We start from the raw sequence: 7,523 nt of genomic DNA, 5'->3' as shown, positions 1-7,523 counted from the left end.
GGAGCCCCATGCGGGGCTGGACCCCAGAACCCCAAGATCATGACCTGAGCCGAAGGCAGATGCTTAACAGACTGAGCCACCCAGGTGCCCTTAACTCTTAATTAAATGGTTACATCCTATTTGTATAGAACATTGGTCCAACAGCAAAAATAGAGAATAGCAGCTGGAAATTTACTCATTCAATGTTCAGAAATAAAAGGGTTAATCATTCATCCCATTATTTTCTGTGCATGAGTCCTTTCTACATATTGAAATCTGATGGTGACTAAATCCTGATATTTTTCCAAGCTACTGTATGAAGAGGATACTGAAGGCCATCACTCTACAGCACATTGCAACATAAGGACACTTCTGTTCCTGTTTTGGCGCACTTCCAAAATACATCAAATGTTCCAGTTTTATTTCTGTCCAGGAGGCTGGGTGCCAAGGATCAGGTGTAAGCACAGGTACATAGAAGCAGCAAGATTACAGTCAACAGACTCTGAAAATTGAAAATGGCCGACATAGTGAGGCTGGCAAAGCCCCAGCCACATGCCCCTCAGAATATTTTGTTGAGAATTGTTATATAATTCCAATCATGTACTATATCCGAGATTGTATAAGCTGACTTTATAAAGTAATATATAACATCTGAAGCAACTAGACCTATCAGAACACTTTAAGAACATTTTACCCAACAGTAACAAATACACAATCTTCTCAAATGCCCATGGAATATTCTCCAGAATTCATCATACATTAAGCTATTAAACGAACCTCAGAAAATCTACAGGATTGAAAATAGACAGACTGTTCTCCAACCACAATGGAAAGAAATGGAAATTGATGACACAAGGACATTGGAAGAATTCGTAAATATAGAAATTAAATAACACGCTCTTAAATAACCAATGGGTCAAAAAAAATCACCTCAGGGGAAATTAGAAAATACTTTAAGATGAGTGAAAATAAAAACACAGCATACCAAAATTTATGGGATGGAGATAAAGCAGTGCTCAGATGGAAATTTATAGTAGTAAATGCCTGTATTTAAAAATTTTTTAGGGGCGCCTAGGTGGTTCAGTTGGTTAAGCGTCTGCCTTCCACTCAGGTCATGATCCCGGGACCAGGATGGAGCCCCACCTCGGGTTCCCTGCTCAGTGGGGAGTCTGCTTCTTTCTCTCCCTGCCCCCCGACCCCCTCTTATGCTCTCTCTCGCTATCTCTCTCTCTCTCTCAAATAAATAAAATCTTTTAAAAATAAATAAATAAATAAATTTTAGATTTCAGATTAATAGCCTAATCATCCATTGTAAGAAATTTAAAATGAAGGGCAAACTAAACCTAAAGCAAGAAGAAAAAGAAAATATTAGAGCAGAAATTAATTTAAGAGAATAGAAAGACAATAGAGAAAAATCAATGAAACCAAACCTGCTTCTTAGAAAATACCAACAAGCTGACAAACATTCAGCTAGACTAACAAAGAGAAAAAAAGGGGTGAGAAGCTAATTTTTTTTTTTACTAAAATCAGGAATGAAATGGGTAATATAAATAGTGACCTTATAAAAATGAAGTGACTATAAAGAAATACAATGAACAATTTTTGGAAACAAATGATGTAAACTAAATGAAATAGACAAATTCCTGGAAACACTTGACTGAAACTAACTTAAGGAAATGCAGACAATCTGAGTCCACCCATAACAAGTAAAGAGATTGAATTAGTAACCAAAAACCACCCTCAAAGTAAAGCCTAGGAGCAAATGGCTTCAAAGGTGAATTCTACCCTATGTTGAAAAAGAACTAGCATCAGGGACGCCTGGGTGGCTCAGTCGTGAAGCACCAACCTTCAGCTCAGGTCATGATCCCAGGGTCCTGGGATCAAGCCCTGCATCCAGCTCCCTGCACAGTGGGAAGCCTGCTTCTCCCTCTCCCACTCCCCTTGCTTGTGTTCCCTCTCTCGCTTTGTCTCTGTCAAATAAATAAAAATCTTTAAAAAAAAAAAAATTAGCGTCAAGCTTTCACAAACTCTTCCACAAGTTTGCAGAGGAAAAAACCCTACCCAACTTATTTTATGAGACCAGTCCTGCTCTGATACCAAAACCATGGTCATCACACAAAAACAAACAAAAACAAAACTAAAGATCTTATGAATATAGATGCAAAAATCCAACAAAATACTAACAAACTGAATCCAACAACATATAAAAGGGGTTATACACCATGACTATGTGGGAGTCATTCCAAGATGCAAGGTTGGTTTAATATCTGATAATCAACCAATGTAATACACTATGTTAATAAGTAAAAAACAAAAACCCCATGATTATGTCAGTACATGCAGAATAAACATTTGACAATGAGGGTGATGGATATATTTAGAACATAGATTGTGGTGATGGTTCCATGGGTGAATACTTATCTCCAAATTCATCAGATTGTATACATTAAATATGTATGGCTTTTTGTATGTAGCCATACCTCAATAAAGTGGATTTTTAAAAAAAAACATTGATGAAAGCTGATTGCTGCTTCATGATTTTAAAAAAATGAAAGATAAGGCAACTGAGTGGTTCAGTTGTTAGACATCTGCCTTCAGCTTGGGTCATGATCCCAGAGTCCTGGGACTGAGTCCCACGTCAGGCTCCCTGCTCAGTGGGGAGTCAGCTTCTCCCTCTGCCCCTCCACTCTGCTCCTGCTCTCTCTCTCTCTCTCATGCTCTCTCTCTGAGATAAATAAATAAAATCTTAAAAAAACAAAAAGATTAAAGGGAACCTCTTCAACCTGAGTAACAGCATGTTTAAAAAACCTACACAAGCATCAACCACACTTAATAGTGAAAGACTGAACGCTTTCCCCTATAATTAAGAAGACGACAGATGTCCACTCTGACCACTTCTATTTAGTGTTGTTCAAGACAAATATGTCTGGGAAAAAGAAATAAACAGCATCAAAATTGTAAAGGAAGAATTAGAACTATATTTGGAGATAGCATGATCTCATATATAGGAAGTCCTAAGGAATGCAAAAAAAAAAACTATTAGAACTAATTAACACATACAGCAAGACTCAGAATATAAGATCAGTATACAAAAACAGGTTGTATTTCCATACACTAGTAATGAACAATCGGAAAATGAAATTAAGAAAACAATTCTAGTCACAATAGCCTCAAAAAAAAAATCCTTCAGAATAAATTCAACAAAAAAGCATAAGATTTATATGCTGAAAACTACAAAAAAAATTCACTGAAAGAAATTTAAGAAGACCAAAATAAATAGATATTCCATGTTCATGGATTGGGAGACTTAATACTGTGAAGATGGCAATACTCCCCAACTTGATCTACAGATTTAAGGGAATTCCTATGAAAATGTACAGAGTTTCTCTGCAGAAATTTACAAGCTGATCCTAAAATTCATATGGAGGTACAAGGAACCCAAAATAGCCAAACAATCTTGAAAAAGAAAAATAAAGTTGGGGAAGCCACATTCCCAAACTTACCGCTAAGCTATAGCTGGTGTAAAGATAGATACATAGATCAATGGAATCTAACTTAAGAGTCCAGAAATAAGCCCATGTGTCTATGGCAAACTGACTTTTCACAAGGGTGTCAAGATAACTGGATGGGGAAAGAATAGTCTTTTCAATAAATGGTGGCAGGACAACAAGATACACACACACACACATACACAAAAGAAGAAGTTTGACCCCTATTTCACACAGTATACAAAAATTAATTCAAAATGAGTCATAGACCTAAATTAAAGAGCCAAAACTATCAAAATTCTTTAAAGAAATATGGGATAAATTTTCATGACCTAGGATTAGATAAATCGATTCTTAGGTACAGCACAGAAAGCACAACCCAAACAACAACAACAACAACAAAAACACAAAAAACAAAAAACAACGATCCATTGGACTGCATCAAAATTAAAACTTTTGTGCTACAAAGGATACCATCAAGAGAGTGAAGGTAACCCACAGAATGGGAGAAAAGATTTTCAAATCACATATTTGCTAAGAGATTTCTATCGAGAATATAAAGTCCCACAGTAATACAAGTAATTCCATTTTTTAATAAGAAAGGGATTTTAAAAGATATTTATTCAAAGAAGAAATGTAAATGACCAAACAATCGTTAAAAATTACTCAACATTGATAAACAACAACAACTCAGCAATGTACATTGTTGGGAAAAAGTAAAGCAAAACCACCTCTTACACACTAGGGAAGCTAAAATTTTAAAAAAACAGAAAACAACAAAGGCTGGCAAAGGTGTGGAGAAATTAGAATCCTCAAGCACTCCTTGAGGTATTACAACATAGTACAACTGTTTTGGAAAACGGTTAGGCCGTTTCCAAAAACGTTAAACATGGATTTATGCATAGGGCTCTGCAGTTCTGCCCTAGGTATACAGAAGAGGTAAAAACAATTGAAAACAGGGGCACCTGGCTGGCTCACCCAGAGGAGCGTGCAACTCTGGATCTCAGTGTCATGAGTTCGAGACTCACTTTGGGTGTAGAGATTACTTCAACAAACAAACAAACAAACTTTAAAAAAAAAAATTGAAAACACATGCCCACATAAAACCTCTGATGTTCCTAACAGCAAAAAGTGGAAATCATTCAAATGCCAGTCAATTCATGAATAGAAAAACAAAAGTGGTATGTGTAAGGGAATATTATTTATCTATAAAGTGAGCTAAATACTGACTCACCCTGCGGCAGCGCAAATAAACCTTGAAAATATTATGCTAATTGAAAGAAGCCAGACACGAAAGGTCATATATTTTTGTATGCTCATTTATATGTAGTTCCGTAACAGGCAAACCCATAGGGGCCGAGGGAGATGAGTAGTTGCCATCATGTGGACAGGGGAGAGAACATAGCCTGACTGCTAACGGGTACGACGTTTTCTTTGGGGAGTAAGGGACAAGGGCCTCTGTAACAGGAGCGTAGTGACGATGGCACAAATCCAAATATAATAAAAACAGCTGAACTGCAGACTTTTAAAGGGCAACTTTGATGGGATGTGAATTATTTAGTTGAAAACCTTTAACATAAAGTAATTTTTAAGCCCACTCAATACTGGAACCATCACAGATCACAAGAAATGACATGCGGAGGGATTCGGTATTTTATCTATCCTGGGAGCGTGTATTCGTCTTCCTCAATTAAAAAATACTGAAGTCATTCGGGATGAATTATCTTTATTACTTTGTTAGATTTCGCTTTCATATGGAAAAAGTAATATATACTTTTATTGCCTTTTATTACATGCAAAAAGAAAAAAAAATCCTAGTGGTAGCGAATAAAAATGCAGCAATATTCCTCTTAGCCATAATCCTCACTCCAACCACCACCTCTCCCTGAAGACAAGAGATGTTAATAGTTTAAGGTCCACATTCTTCCTTATGTTCATAGCAATGCACACAAATGAAAATATTCACAGTAAAAGGTTTTTTCCTCTGATTTTTCTTTTTTATTTTTAAGATTTTACTTATTTATTTGAGAGAGAGTGCGAGACAGCACAGGCAGGGGGAGCAGTAAAGAGAGAGCGAGAAGCAGGCTCCCCAGCTGAGCAGAGAGCCCAACATGGAGCTCGATTCCAGGACCCTGAGATCATGACCTGAGCCGAAGGCAGATGCTTAACCGACCGAGCCACCCAGGCGCCCCTTCCTCTGATTTTTCCATATACATTTCTCTCCATCTGACTTCCTGGTGGCCTTTCCTATTGGTCAGGGCATATAAATGTAACTCCTCCTTTTTAATAGCCATACAACATTCCAGAAATATGGACATACCACAGTTTATCCAACCACTCGCTAGTGATAACATTCAGGTTACCTCTCTTTTTTTTTTCACTCAATGTATATCTTTATACATATATTTACAAACCAATTCTTTTATTTCTGTTTGGTAAAATTGTTCAATCTAGGTTTTAAAGACGCAGACAACACGACTTTGCTTAGCAAGAAAAAAAGGTCAAAATGTTGCACTACACATCCTGGTCAGTGGAAACAGGGAAAAGCATTTATTTCTCAGTTCTGAGTCAAAACCCCGTGGAGAGGTGAGGTGTTGTTTGCAAATACATAAACGAAATACAAATTACAAGAACTCACCAAACAAGGCATCTGCACGAGGGGCAGAAACGCGTCACAAGAAACGCGTTTCCTGGTGCAGGAAAATCAGCCGCGGAGGAAGGAAGCGGCTCAGGGAAGCTTTCTGGGCCAAGCTTTCTGCTCTGACTGAGAAATTCCCCTGACGACAGAGTCCAACAGGGCTCCTGGCTTCCGGTTAGGTTTGGGGTTAGACTGAGGTTAGAGCCATGCGTCATTTCACACCATGGTTCCCCTCCTGTAGTGCTCTCCTTTGCTCCTTTTCTTGGTTGACTGGAAAATGTTTTTCAAGAAGGGAATGTGGGCGTCCTAATCCCTGCACCCTTATGTATCCAAAAATAACTTTTTTTTTTTTTTTAAGGTTTATTTCTCTTAGAGAGACACAGAAAGCACGAGGGGGTGGCGAGGGAGAGGGAGCGAGAATCCCAAGCAGACCCTTCCACTGACTGCGCTGAGCCTGACCCAGGGCTCTCGATCCCAGGACCCCAGAGATCACGACCTGAGCCAAAACCAAGAGTGGAGCGCCGGACCACTGCGCCACCCAGGCGCCCCTATAAATAGCTTTCTATTGCCCTCCTACACAAAGGACAACTTGACTTATTTACACGAGTGGGTCACAGCCTTTTCTTCTCCCAAATCCTGTGCACACTGCAGTTTAGAAGTCTTCAAGCTTCCAGTGATTCTGAAGACAACTGATTTTGGTTTCTCCGCTAGCGTCATGAGAGGATATAAGAAGTCCTCTTGTGTGCATGTATACAGAATAAACTTGTGTGCACGCATATACAGAATATCAGTACAGTAAACGAAAAACGCACTCTTTGTCATTACAATGACCCGCGGCTCAACTGTCTCATCTGACATATTCTCAGCTTACCCAAGTGACAAGACTAAAGGAAGGAGCCCCGCATGAACTATGCGTAATGACATCAGTAACTGAGTCTTGAAGGCACCAAACAGTAAGGCCACGGCATATCAGCCCGAGCTGATAGCTTACAGATTTGATTTTATTCGGCTCTGGCTTTACGTTATTCAGTGCCATCGCAAGGAGTCACCCTACCCTACCCCTACACCCTGTCCAGAAGGCCTCAGCCCCTTTCCTTTTTTGGCATCAGCTACTCGGTGTGTCAGAGCGCCACCCACTGGTGCACTAGGGGAGTATAATCGCTTTGCTCTTCCATTCGGTGGATTGTCGGGAGCTGCAATATGAAAGGGAACATAACCACCTTCTTCCTCATTCTGGCAGGTTCCCTAGCCGCCGCCCGCCCCTCATCTTCTCTTCCCTTAGGGTCTCTTACCAAGTACAGCAAAAGTGAAATTTATGGAAGGGATATAGGGGAACTCAGAATCTAAAGGGAGGTTCACCCAGAGGCTGGAAAAAACAGAAACAGAGCCAGTCCTGAAATTCCGTTGCAGGAACTGAC

The 7,523-nt window shown here is 39.3% G+C and overlaps 1 pseudogene; it reads right to left on the bottom strand.

Annotated features, from left to right (window-relative positions):
• Positions 1-288: 288 nt before the first annotated feature.
• Positions 289-505, bottom strand: LOC100482509 (annotated as a pseudogene).
• Positions 506-7,523: the final 7,018 nt, after the last annotated feature.

This window comes from Ailuropoda melanoleuca, chromosome 3 (genome assembly GCF_002007445.2).
Source record: "Ailuropoda melanoleuca isolate Jingjing chromosome 3, ASM200744v2, whole genome shotgun sequence".
Lineage (NCBI taxonomy): Eukaryota > Metazoa > Chordata > Mammalia > Carnivora > Ursidae > Ailuropoda > Ailuropoda melanoleuca.
This window is presented reverse-complemented; position numbering and strand designations above follow the sequence as displayed.